At 42.1% G+C, this 14,406-nt stretch overlaps 1 long non-coding RNA gene across 1 annotated transcript; it reads right to left on the bottom strand.

The window, feature by feature from the left end:
- Nucleotides 1–1,632: 1,632 nt before the first annotated feature.
- LOC119501953 lies at nt 1,633–13,849 on the bottom strand. The gene is made up of 4 exons (XR_005209971.1): nt 13,839–13,849; nt 5,720–5,725; nt 2,026–2,028; nt 1,633–1,710 (listed from the first exon to the last, which is right to left on the bottom strand). It is a non-coding gene; the product is annotated as an uncharacterized LOC119501953 (long non-coding RNA).
- Between the last annotated feature and the right edge of the window lie 557 nt (nt 13,850–14,406).

Raw genomic sequence — 14,406 nt, 5'->3', positions numbered from 1 at the left:
TGTGTATCGTTATACTGTAGACCTAGACAACATGAAAAAAGGTGAAAAAAGACACAGGCTGTATTCGAAACCTCACACTATACTAGTAGTATGTACCGATTTGGCCAAAATGTAGTATGCAGTATGCGAACAAAAGCAAAATCTAGATGTCATAGTGATTTAGAAAAAATCTCCAGTATGCATCGGACCAGTCTACCTCTCCTACTGTATCCCACAATGCAAAGCGGTGGAACAGTAAAGGTTATGGTCACAACAACAGTAGCTATTTCATCACTAAATTCACTTCTGAGAAATGTTTGAGGCGAGAAATCAATTGTGTGGATTTTGAATATTAACAGTTTTACGATATTAGATAGCGAATTGAACATTTGCTCCAACGTTTTCGGAGTTTAGGAGGTCGCCAGCCGGGCGGTCACGCTCACAGACCGCTATGAGCTGCTGGAGCTCTCTAGAGACCGGTCTGTAGACGAGGGGCTTTTAATTCCTTGTTGACAGATAGTTTGTTTAAATATCACAACGCAAATGTTCGTTATAAATTAACGGGAACCTGTGTTTATCTGCCTTTTTGGAGTTGAAAAGCTCCACAATCGCCCGCGGGCATAGCTCGCTTGCTCGCCAGCCGGCCGGTGACGCTCACAGAGCGGCTACAGAGCAGCAGAGTGGCGAGGCAAGAGGCGAGGAAAAGAGCCGCCTCAGACGGGGCAGAGAGATTCCTGCTGAGACAACAGCAATGTTTTATATTTCCTGTCTCCCCTCGTTGATGATCCTGTTTGTCTGACTTCACTATGAGCTGTTAGAATAAATAAGTTAAACCTGCAGTATCTTATAAAGTAAACAAACACAACATAAACAAAAAAATCAAAGTTGTATTTTTCGATAATATTGCAATATTTTTGTCCAGTGCTTTAAGAGCTAGTTTAAAGGCTAAAGCCTCATGTAGCATACTGCAAAATACATCGCTTTAATTGTTTCATACTACATACTAGAGAGGACCGCAGTATGCAGTATGTACTGTATACTGTATACTGTGTTCCTCAGTAGTATGCAGTAGGTGGTTTTGAATACAGCCACATTTCTTAGTCTAGTAATTAAGACAGAGCAGTTCTAAGCAATTGAGCTATAATGAAACAAAAACATTATTAAAACAGACCTTGCAGACAGAACAGCTTCATTTCTTTCTTTCATATCACTGAAGATTATACACTCCATAAATACGTTTCAGAAAAAAAAACATATTTTTCCTGCTCTTGCAGCTGACCCCTTTAAATCAGACGCACTTAAGAACACTTAGCAAAATGTCACCAAGCACCTTGGGCCCCGGCTGATTAACTGTGCAGGAGAGCATCTCACGATACAGAACGGCATTTAAACATAATAATGCTTCATTAAAATAGCCTCGGTTATATAATAAGCTATTTGCAATGCAAAAATCTGTGGAAGATAAAAGAAGCTGTCCTTCCACAGCATGTATTGCTTGCTCTCATAATTCTCTTTCAAACCTCCTTTTTCAGACACATGTGGAGCCGTTTTAGTTAGACGTATGGCAGTATGGCAACATGCAGTGCACTCTAAGTACCCGGATGTTGTACTCTAAACGGTCAAGACGTTGAGTATTGAACGCTGGACACGCCACTATTTTCTTAAACGCATTAGCGCAACTTGTGATTTTTAGGTTGTAGTGGGCTCAGTTTTAAAGCTATAGTGAAGATACTGGCATCATATGAAACTAGAAAACCTAAAGAATCCATTGGTACCAAGGTTGGAATTAAATAACGCTCCAAAATGAACCTACATTTTGGCGAGGAAAAACTGTCATGTCCATTTTCAAACGGGTCCCTGGACCTCTGACCTTGCTGTTGTTGCCTGTTGGGCTGCAGTTTGCCATGTTATGATTTGAGCATATTATTTCATGCTAAATGCAGTACCTGTGACGGTTTCTAGACAATATCTGTCATTGTTTTGTGTTGTTAATTGATTTCCAATAATAAATATATACATACATTTGCATAAAGCAAGCATATTAACCCACTCCCATGTTGATAAGAGTATTAAATACTTGACAAATCTCCCTTTAAGGTACATTTAGAACAGATAAAAAATGGGTGATTAATTTGCAATTAATCGCGATTAAATATTTTAATTGATTGACAGGTTAGGGGACCTTCGTCATCATGGTTACAATAATAAACACGTGGTTAAGGGTTGGGAATAATATAAAAAAAACATTGACTGTCAGTTGGAAACGAACAGCTCCAGTCTCCTCTCTCGCAAAATCTGATGTTTTGGTGACCCATCCATCCAGAAATGAAGCTTTGCGTTAGTTCAGGCCGTAGACTGTATAGAAGAAGTGAAAGGATTAAACAAATCTCCCTTTTAAGGTGTATTTTGAACAAAAAAAATGTGCGATTATTCATGATTATCTATGGACAATCATGCGATTAATCACGATTAAGTGTTTAAACTGATTGACAGCCCCACAAACTTTACAAATTTAAGTTATGCATGTGTCTTTTGTGCACTACGTACCACTATACTGTAGTCAGATAGAAGCTAATATTGGGTAATTTATTTGTCTGAATTGAATTACTGTCGAAACGACATGGTCCGTGGGTGCACAACAGCCGTGTAGGATTTGAGACAACACTACCCTGTCGAAATTCACGTACTACGCAAGTAAGTACATAGTGTGCACAGTGTAGTAGTATCAGAATTGAGACACAGCTCTAGTATCACAATTACAACCACAGATACCCACACATGAATCACTTTTGCCAAATTTCCGATGATTTTTTGCCCCGCAAGGTTTTTCCGTGAATGCCGAAAATAAGCCGTCACTCAGTTTTCACATCTCGTTGTGTGACATCCACAATGTCGACGGAACGAAGGGGAAAGTAACGTTCTGTTGGGAGGAAGACTGAGGTCTCTTTGTCTGGTATTTGTATCATGTTGCCTGGTGATGACGGCTTCCTCGCCAATTAAAATATGTACCTCAACCTGCTCCTATTTCACATTCCTTCCACCTCTTACTTTAGTTTCCAAATTGCTCCTTTTGTGAAGCTTCAACAGCGGTCACAAGTTGGATTTCCAAACTATGATGTTTTATTTTTCCTCTTCACAGTTATATAAATGTCTACATGGGTGATATTTCAGAACACATCCAGAGGTGATAATTGAAATGCTGGAGCGCTCTTACTCATCTTCTCTTCAGTTCTCTCATTAAAGCAGTACGATAACTCCTCTCAGCAGCTAATGGAGGCTCATTCCTTTATCTGGCCTGCGCTGATGTACATCCACAGCACAGCCAAAAGGGATAACCAGCACAGGCTTCTTTATTTCCTTTGAATCCCCGGATCAAGTGGTAAGACTTTTGTGTTTAATGCTCCGACGAGTAGTCGGGACCCCTGGGTAGGACTCCTAGCCAGCTGTCTTCTCGCAGTAAAGCTCTTTGAAATGAAAGTTAATTCCCCCCCTGCTTCAACAGCCTGAGTAAATAGCTAACTAATAAGGAATGGGGAGGACGGAGCGGAGCGAAGATGTGTCAGGATGATACGTCAGCAGCAGAACGAAGACGGTTTTTAAAACAGCACAGGGTGTAGTCTCTTTCATTGTCCTTCTGTCTTTCTCTATCTTTCCCTCAGCCACTCAAAGTGTGAGTGTTTGCCACATACAGCTGTTTTCAGTGTTTTGGTGTAACCAAATAGTAAATCGGAAGAGATTTTATCAGCACAGTGTGTGCCATCGCCAGCCAAGGCCGTGTGCCAAGTAGGCATTTTCTCACAGGAATGTTGGATAATCAGCTACTGGAAACGCTGACTCGCTGATCTCTCTCTGTGTGTGTGAGTGTGTGTGTGTGTGTGTGTGCGTGTGGTATTTTCAACCTTTATTTCAGTCTCACAGAGATTAAAATTCCTAAATTCTAAGTGAACGTGTGCAGTTCACATCAAAACATGTTGATAAGGTTTATGTTAGTGATCCACGTGCTGCCCGTTGGCCCTTCTGTCTGAGGACTACACTAATCCTTTGTTCAATCAATTAAAAAAAACTAGCTTTTTGTAAGGAGTAAACAAATGAGATATAATCAGGCCAGAGAGAGCGCCGATCGTTGATGCAAATTTTCGTAACAGCCAAACGGCGGTACTACAACGTCCGTGTCCGTCACGTGATGCCATTGGACCCAAAAAGACTTTTCCCATAGATTTACATTGGGAAAGAGACGTCTGTAACTCAGCGGATCATTTTTTTTTTTTAGGTGAATCAACTTCCCAGAATGAACGCTTGAATAGCCCTTTTTTAAATCGATAGGTCCTAAAAGTTGTAAAACGTGACCGAGACACCTGACCGAGTGGACGCTACTGAGCCTGCTCCATGGGCCCAATGGACGTGGAAGATCCGGGTACTTTTCCACTCGGAAGTCGAGCCATTTTGGCTTGATGCCACTGAGCATCTTTCATAGGAATGAACGGGGCCCCGCCTCCAACGCTGTATCCTGTTCTCTTAATACATCCATGGATATAATGTGCTAGTTACTGAGCTTTAGAGGTGCTGGTAGGGATGTCACGACTCACGATACCATAGATTCAGCGGTACCAGTGAAATTCCACGATTCTCGATACATATTCGATCCCATGCTAACAAACAAAAGTGGAACAATAAATCCCATGTACTTCAACATACTTTATTACCGTTTGCCTTACTGGTTTTTGTTATCAAGCATTTCATAATTCTATTGCTATTGCTGTGAAAACATCTCCTTCAAACAACTGGATTTATTAAAAACAACATTTTACAAGATTACATTTGAACACATCATGATAATGTTAGAATTTACCTTCACCCAGTACAAACTTTTACTGAATCGAACCTGAACGCATCATAATGTAAATCAATGGAACCTCCCGTGTTGAAATCTTCAGGACGAGAGCTAGTTAACGTTAGCTGTTAACTGTCTTACACGGAGCTAACAGCTAACGTTAACTAGCTCTTCTCCTGTTTGTTTCAACACAGATTTGTTGTTTGTAATGTAACATTATCAGGGAAAAAGTAGTGTGCGTCCAATAGGGCCATGTTGATAGTGACTTTACTGCGTCCCAAACTCATTTTCTATCATAATACCATCACGTTTTCAGAGTTTTGGCATTGACTTGGTACCAAATTATCGGTTCTGGTGACACCCCTAGGTGCTGGTAGATAGATTTTGTTACCATTAGAGCCAGGCTAGCTGTTTCCCCGTTTCCAGTCTTTATGCTAAGCTAAGCTAACCCGCTGCTGGCTATAGCCTTATATTTAACTGACAGACAACATGACAGTGGCATCAATTTTCTCATCTAACTCTCATCTAGAAAGCAAAAACATATTTCACAAAATAGCATCACAAAACTATTGCTTTAAGGTGCAGATATTCCTTCACGTCCAGGTCTTGTTTTAAAGGGACTGTTTGTAACTTTTTTAGCGTATAAATGTAGCGGGTCGGGACACATGCGCGTTTGCATATGCGCGCTCGCGTGTGGCCGGAGCCTCGTCTCCTCTGCTTGCTCGCCTTCACTCAGACAGAGCGCGCGTTCTCGCGTACTCGCTCCACCTCTAGACGTGAACGCACGCTCACTCCACCCTGCAGAAGAGTTAGTTTAGCTCTGAGAAGTGGACGTTTGTGCAGAAATAAATGCTGCAGCTCCTCCAGACCAACAGAGGTGAAGTGACGGGGCTCCTCCACGAGTTACACTGTCATCTCGTTACCGACCGGGTGCCAGTGTCTCCCTGCGTCTGCCGGCTGCGGTCGGGAGGCGATAACGTAACTCGTTGAGGAGCCCCGCTGCCTGAGCCTGCGCTGAATCAGGAAAAGCCAACACTAGGATCAGCATTGATTCATGGAGAGGCTTCCGTCTGGTCAGCTAACATTACTGCCAAGCAGCTGAAATATAGAGTGATATTGTGGTTTTAGCTGACGTGTGTCGCCTCACTGTTTTGAGCGATGCTCGTTTATTCCTATTTAGAGCGAGCAAGCGCGAGCTCGACGCTGACTTTCGTGGATTTCAAGGCCACAGGTGTTGCTGTTAATAAGCATTTCTGAAAGTTACAAATAGTCCCTTTAATCTAATTTTTCTCTGTCTGTATCATTCGTCCCCCCCTCTTCCTCTCTATCACTTCTTAGGATAATTTAGATGAAGTTTTTGTGCCCTGTGTAAATCCAGCAGCAGTTATGGTCCTGTTTAACTGTGGCAGCGGTTTGAAGGTCAGAGGTGGCTTGTTGAGCTATGAATGGCTTTTAATTAAGGGCGTAAATTTCCAGCAGACGGGCCATTAGGGCTGGGTGACGAAAGACAACAGATTAATTATTGAGGTAATAAAGCATGTTCAGGATGCCCCCGGTCTTGATTTGATAAATCCGGAGGGCCTTCTCTGAATCACGACGGTCAATAATGAAGATACAAGGAAGCATAACTAAATATACTCAATGATAGGAGAGCACATACTTTGAGGTCAATGTGCACATAATGCATTTACACTCCAGATCACAGGGTGACAAGAGTTTCCACTATTACTGTACAAACTGTCTGATCTTTCTGAGCTTGGGGCTTGCATGTGTAATTGATCCGCTTGTTAAACCACATGAATATTTTATCTTCTGTTTACAAGTTGTTGCTTCATTCACACTTATTCTAACAAACTTGTGCCACACACAGGAGAGCTGTAAGTTGACATTTTTAGCACGAAAATAATTGGGAGAAACGGCTCCGGGCTGAAAAGTTGAGCCAATATTTCATACAGAAGTAACTTGGCTTGAAGGTCGCGCTACAGTATGTATGACAGCTGCGGTGATGTTAATGCTGTTGTGATGAAGGCGTCTTTTATTTGAGGACACACGTGCTAGAAACTGCCGGGTTCTCACAGTGATTTTTCTTGGTAAAAGGGAGTTTGGCTTTAAATTCTGGTAAATACAGGGATCTCGGTTCCCAGGCTTTAAACCTACTCTGGTAAATCACATGAAAAAGGAGATCTAAGGCGCTCCGAAACGTAGTGATATGTGCTCTAACAGGGTGTACTGTTTCTCAGCCTAACGCTGGGCACACACTTCACCAGAATCAAGACGATTTTGGGCCTGATTCCCCACCCAATATTGGTCAGGATTTTTTGATGGCTCTAAAGATTATCTTTCAAGATATTCCTGTGGTGTGAGGTATTTTAAGAGTGTTTTTTTACATCCTGGCCGCACCAAATTCAAATAGTAAATATTAAACATGTTCTATATTTATGATCGGATCTCCTCTTGTGTGTGGGGAACCCCGAGGACAGCCGATGGTGCAGTAATGTGGGAAAGAACGATAGCCAATTGAGAACCAAGCTGACTGAAGAAAGGACAACCACCGCCGTTGTGGCGACCGCGGCTAAAGCATGGGCCAATGCTAAACGTGAAACATAAAGTAGTAGTAAGATGGAGCTCAGAAAGGAAACTAGTTGATTAGTGGAGTGTTTATTTAACATGTCTCCATGACTTCACCCATTATGTTTCTTTTTTCTTCGTGAATTTTCAGTACAAAGTAGAGCATAAAACTAACATCGCTAGTTCTTCCTGCCCGTTGTCTGCCATGTTTGTTTAAGCCACGTTTCATCGCGAGAGATTTTGCCAGATTTATGTTTTTTGGAGTCAGGACTTCACTCAAATTCCATAATAACCTTTCAGCATATTGTAATTCAAGTGTTCTGAGAGAAAACTAGACTTCTGCACCTCCTCATGGCTCTGTTTTCAGGCTTTAAAAAATCTAGCCCGTGACGGGAGACTTTGACCAATCACAGGTCATTTCAGAGAGAGAGAGCGTTCCTATTGGCTGTGCTCCGGCTGGTGGGCGGTGCTTGGTATTTCCTCATCTTGACCTCAACATGGCTGCCGGGTCACAAACTTTCTCATTTTACAGCTAAACAGTACACTACAAGATGTTTCTGAGAACATTTGAGGAGAGAAATAGACATTACAGTAACAGAATATTGATTCATATTTGATCAGCGCTGCCTAGTTTGACCGTTTGATTGGAGTTCGCGAGTGGAGTGCAGATTCCAGATCAGCTCTGATTGGTTGTGTTCCTCCGGTCTGTGAAATCATTTGCTCCATTTCTACCCACTGCTGCTTTAAATTTAACATAACACGTCGTTATGTGTGGGGTCTCTCCCATTTTCCACTTCCACTTGTAGTTTGGGCCAGCCTTTACATGACGTGGTGATGGTGTGAGCTTGTCTTTGATGGGACACCTCGACATCAGTGTCGTGTCTCACCATTCGCCCTTGTCCCTGGTGTCAGATACAGGACGCTGCTCTCTGGGATTGTCAGATATTGACATAAAGCCACAACAGAGCAACACGCATCAGATGTGTAATCCATGTCAGGACCGCAGGAGAGCATAATCTCTTTCTGAATCAAGGGAGCGGTGTCCTTCTTTATGGCCACTGAATATGTGTCCATGTGTGTGAAGAAGGCTTCGAGATGAGTCACACATCAACCTCAAAGAAGAAAGAAAATTTCTCAGAAGAGGTGATTCACATTTCCCATGTTAATCCAGCAATAAGTGGTGGAAAATACGGGCAGAGCTGTCGAGCTTTTTGTATGAGATGCTCTGCATTTATGAAGACGTAGATATACCGTATTCTTCTCGGCTGCTATAATCCGCTATGCCATTCTGTGCGGTGAATTCACAAGACCTGGGGCAGGTTGAATGTAATAAAATGCCTCATTATAATCCCTGGCAGAGGAATTCATGAAAGGTGGCATTTTGTATTCAAAGTCAAAGTGCATTCACCACCAAAGAGGAGATCCATTCGTTCTCTACTTCATTTAGGTAAAGATACTGAGGAGAGGAGATTAAGGGAAGAGTGAGAGAGAGGAAGATAAAAAGTAACCTCTGGGGATTAGCACTTTAATATAGTTTGCAGTCGTGCTCTCCCTGCTAACATAACGTCAACTGTCTTGAGCCGTTGCTACTGTACTATTAGCATTTTGGAAAAACAAGTGCTGATGAAGTTACAGCTGCCAACTTTTCTGCACTGTAATGCAGCGAGACTTCAAGCACACTCGGGCACTAAGCCAGAGGAGGAGTCTTTTTCAAAGGCCAAGCGTCGCTCCAGGGATGCTTTAAGGTGGAGAGTGACAATTACTCGATCTGACTTCTTGTTCTGACCCAAAGGTCACGGCCCAACTCGCCCTGTGACTGTAAACACATCGCGGAAGACCCTTTAAACAGGAGCGTTCTGTAGCAGACAAAATATACCCAAACATGAACTAGGGGTGGGCGGTATACCGGTTTCATCACCGTCACCGGTGTCAGGTTCAACCACAACATGGATTTTACAATACGGTCAAAACACACACACGTTTTGGTTTATAACACACAAACGACGGAGATACAACACCGATAAACTACGTCACACCCACACAGGTTGTCTGTGGTTACGTACAGGCTACCGCCGTTCCGTTTTGTCGTGGAACCGTTGACTTTTCATTTCGGCGCCCATATTAACAGGTTAGAGCTGCCACACAGACCGGGTGAGCAGCACGGCTGCAGCCACTGGTACGTGTGTGGCGTCCACACCTCAACAGGTCATTTTCACCGTCTACTTTGGCTGAAAACTGCACGCATCACTCGGAAAAGGGCGACACACGCCGCCGCCAATAACCGAGTCGCACTGCTCACGGTCCATGTGTCTTCTGTACAGTACTGGTCCAACAGCGTGACTCTACGTTGGGTATTTTCAAACTCTTTCTTTATAGCGTTTAATTAGTATCGAAACCCGCGCGCGCACAGAACAGTTTCCGCGAGCAGAAAAGCATCCTCTCGAGGGAGCATTTCTGCTCCGTGTGCACAAATGCAGTCGCGCGACTATTGCTTCCCAAATACAACATTGTGATATTTGGACGAGTGGATTGTCACGTGTTCTGTGCTCTATGATTGGACAACGGTGTCACGTGTTCATGAAGTATTCATGTTCTGCCTTCGCCATCAGAGACTGTGTTGAAAGTGACCAATCAAAGAGCGGACACATCAGCCACTGTCTATTCCATCCCCGCCTCCAGAGTCTCAAAAGTCAACTTGATGAGCGAGCGAGTTGAGCAGTTGTGAGCGCGTAGAGAGGGTCGAGCAAGCGCTCATCACAGCCCCCTCGGTCACGTGACTGCATTTGTGCACGCGGAGCAGAAATGCTCCCTTGAGAGGATGCTATTCCGCTTACGGATACTGTAATGTGCGCGCGCGGGTTCTGATACTAATCACACGCCATATTTCTTCATATGGGTTAAGATGTAAAAGGTTATATCAGCTTTCTGTTTCTTCAAAGATAAATTCATTTAAATGTGATGTAATTCCCAGTTTGGCTGTGGTGAAAAGAGGTGAAAAAACATTGAAATTATAAAACAACAGTAGGCTAAATAGGTTGCTCGACAGTCAGCTACAGTTCACTCACAACTGAAAACAACAGCATGACTGTTATTATTAACTCTGAATGAATCACATTACATTTACATTATGGGGCAGGCTGCTTCTCCCAAAACACAAGCCAATAAACACATCTGTCTTTATCTGTTTTCTTAAAATATGTCCCCTTATGTTGCCAATAGAAAGACAAAAAGTAGGTACCGTGATATACATTTTTGGTCATATCGCGCCCCCGGTAACATGAACGCTACGTAGCTTTACAAGAACTCATATTCCATAAAACAACATATGTATTCAGCTAATATCTAATTCGACAAATACTCAGAGTGGCCCCCCCGTCTTCGAGGCTCCACGATGTTGACTCAACTTTTAAATTCTTATCGAAGACGTCAGCAGTTTTACCCGAACTAAATGAAAGAGGGACTGCTCGACAGAAGCTCTGCTCTCCTGCTCCTTGAAGGGGGAATAAGACGGCAGCATTTTTGCTGCTCTTTTGAAAAAACTTTTGAGGACTGCTCCAGAACAAGATAAAACATGGAAGAGAGAGAGAGAGACTGAAGTGAACATAAGAGAGAGAAAACAAACAGCAGCACCGAGTGAAACACAATGAAAGTTCCACACGATTGTACAGTTAAATACGTTTACTCGGCACATTTAACGTCTCTTTTCCTCCCTCTTTTTTATTCTGTCTTTGTATTTCTGCTTGTAATTCAGTGGAGATTTGTGTAAATATGTTCAGACTCTGGCAGAATAAGTGTGGGAGGACAGGAAGCGCTTTCACAAGCCAACATTTAGTCCGTTTTAATCAAACTGTGGTGCATTTCATTTGGACAGTTGTGAACACAGTAGTTGTACTCTGATGTGGACCAATACAACCGGTCCAAGACTGCATGCTGGAGGTTGTCTCAGACCGTTTCCAAGTGAACAAAAACACTGGCTGCCTGTGCGCACATTTGTTGAGTTGGACGCAGCGACGGGTTAACATGAGTGAGAGAGGATCGATCTGGACTTCTGCAGAAGTCTGATTTTACTTGATATCTAGAGCTGGGATGATTCAACACTTGGGTGCTGATTTGATATGTATTGCGATTTTTAAGTATTCAATATTGCGATTTATTGTTAACTTTTTTAACACTAGACCATGGGAAAAAGTTGAATCATACACTTCTAGGGACTTTCACTTTGGAAAATATCTAAATGAATACAGTAACAGTGTTTGATTTTCAGCATGTATGTAGTCAGGGATGTCCTGAAGTCAAATATATCAGGATCATTGTCGGGAATTATTTATTACTTTTTTTCCAGCAACCCAAAAATCAAAGAATAAAGACATTTCCCTCACAAATTAGTGGTATTTTCTTTTTAATTTATAAGGGACATGTAGTGTGTTATACTTCTAGTGAATATAATCCAATCAATCTTACTTCCATATATGTATTTTGTATATACAGTTCCCTTTATTAACATCTTATTTTGAAAAACGGATGTATTCACACGTGTATACTTCCTCTAACTTCTCCAAGTCCGTCTCTAGCTCTCCCGTCAGCTCCGTTCTCTTTATTCATCCATGGTCAGCTCCATCGGGTCCGTTTGAATGCATTTAACATAAATGTCAGTATATGGGTGCTCTACAGTTGTAGCGTCGGCCCATATGACCACGGAGATGAGAGTGACGGCCGGCTCGACCTCACGTTACTGCGATACGATAACGTTTCCTGTCCATGACAGAGTTAGCATGCAGCTTTAGCCGTGATGTCTTGCTCTGCTTTTCCTGCAATGTGTGAAACCCAAAGTGTTTCCATACTTTACTTGATGTGTAGTGTTTACCACGCTGGATTTAAAATGTGAGGGTGCAGGTCATATCCACACAGACCGTCCAACGTTTTCTACTTTCTCGTTTCGGCCGGCTGCAGTTTGTTTTGGTTGACGGATACGAAACAGACATGATGTCACGTTACTCAGACTACAACAATAAAAGCGGTAACTTCCTTCTACCTCCGCATAGACTCAAATGAAGCAAATATATCGATTCTGGCATTAAAAAATCAATTTCAAAATCGTAAAAAGGAAAATCCCAATACATGGGTGAATCAAAAAAATTTCCCACCACTGTTGACATCTGGGCCGAAGAGAACATACAGAATATGCAAAATAAAGTCCACAAAAATAGTGACATTTATAAAGTCATTTGAGATAAACTGGAGGAGAAGGGATTTGTGTGGACAGTAGATCAGTGCCGAGTCAAAGTGAAAAACCGTAATATATAATAATATAAATGTAATGTATAATCTATAATATAAAACAGCAATATATCAAACACGCCTCTAAGCAAAATACATTTTTATTTGGTGTGGTATGTCGACTAGTTCCCAGTGATTATCGAATAGTATTTTTGCTTGGAATTACATCCTTAATATGTAGAGTATGTCGTTTTTGAGAAAATCGATGCAGTATCACAAAACATAATATCGCGATATTTTTGGGTATTTTGTTACACCCTTACTTTGAACAGCCTGTTATTTCTCTGCAAAGACACACACACACACACACACACTTTCTGTCTGATGAGCCCTTCCAATCGAATTTGTCATCTCGCCATCAGAGCTCAGAACCGGCTCTCCATATCAGAGGCCCAAATGATAAATTCCTCCTCCCTGATTGTCTTAAAAAAAAAACCAGACCCGTGTCGCTTGTGCTCTGTCTCCGTCTCTGCTATGAGGTAATATTGATGCTTTGCTCAACCTGAGATCAATGGCTTGTCACGCCTCATTAGGCCAGGTAGAAATGCTGTTTACCTTGCTGTCGTGGGGTCCGTGGCCACAGAGCTCTGTGATGCATGCCAACAACGCTGGTCTCATGGGTGTGTTTTAGCGGCTCAAGGTCAGGGGGGGATATCGCTCGGGTCTTGGATTAACTGCCCTCCGGAGGTTTTTCATCTTTGTGAAACGGACAATATATACTTGGCCATTTGACCTTGGGGATGGTTGTTTTTCTGCCCCTCTGGTTTTGACAACATAATTTCAAAGCCGTGGTCAGTGGCTCCGTGTCCAAGGTTGAATGTTCAGGAAATGACCTGGCAAAGTGAGATAAATTCTACCAATTTTTCCATTTCAAACTTCTCAAGAGCAGACTCCTCCGAGACGCTACAAGGCTTGTTATGTGTCTTACAACCGAACAACTTACACACTTTCTCATATTCTGGTATGAATCTATTGATTGCTTTGCTTTAAAAAATATGAACTGGGACTTGGCGCCGGCGCCCCCGCTCCTTGTTCTGAGCCAGACTGTCGGCGGAGTGTAACACGACGAAGGCAAATAGCACGACTCACCACACATTCTGTCGTGGATCAATTGCTCTTAACGGATCAAGTGTTTGTCAAACATGAAAGAGTTTCAAGGTAAAAAAAATAAAGAATGAAAGACACTAACTTTTCTTCTCTTGAGTTTGTGGTTTAGTTTTCATTTGCTTTAAGAAATAAAGAAGCAATCAACTGTTAGAGTTAATATATCTAAAGGTTTTCAACACTGGTTTTAGGGAAGATTCCTTTATTGATGTCTTACAGCCACATTTTTCTTTGATCAACTTTAAAGAAAAAACCCTGGCACACCATGAGATGATATGCTCCCAGTAACAACACAACCTACTTAATTATTTGTGTTTATTTTGTTTTAGAAAAGGATTAATGGAAATGTCTCCGAGACAACCTCCCTCAACTGTTTTTGTGTCTTTGACTGAATAATTCGTCTTGCTTTTCCTGTTCTTTTATATATATATATATATATTTTTAACACTTTACCAAACAGTCTTAATCACTAATTAATCAGTTGAATAGTTTCTTGAAAGTAGGTTAGCACAAAAGCCACCACCAAACATTACAAACCTGTTCAAGTCACGCTGGATGAGGTTTCAGTAAGGAGCCAGATGGGTTTCAAGGTTTTCAGTTAATACTATAATGTGTCTCCTCTGTGTTCCCCCCATTGTTCCACTCAC

Source organism: Sebastes umbrosus, chromosome 14 (genome assembly GCF_015220745.1).
Source record: "Sebastes umbrosus isolate fSebUmb1 chromosome 14, fSebUmb1.pri, whole genome shotgun sequence".
Taxonomy (NCBI): Eukaryota; Metazoa; Chordata; class Actinopteri; order Perciformes; family Sebastidae; genus Sebastes; species Sebastes umbrosus.
The sequence above is the reverse complement of the archived record's forward strand: the minus strand, read 5'-3'. Positions and strand labels throughout refer to the sequence as shown.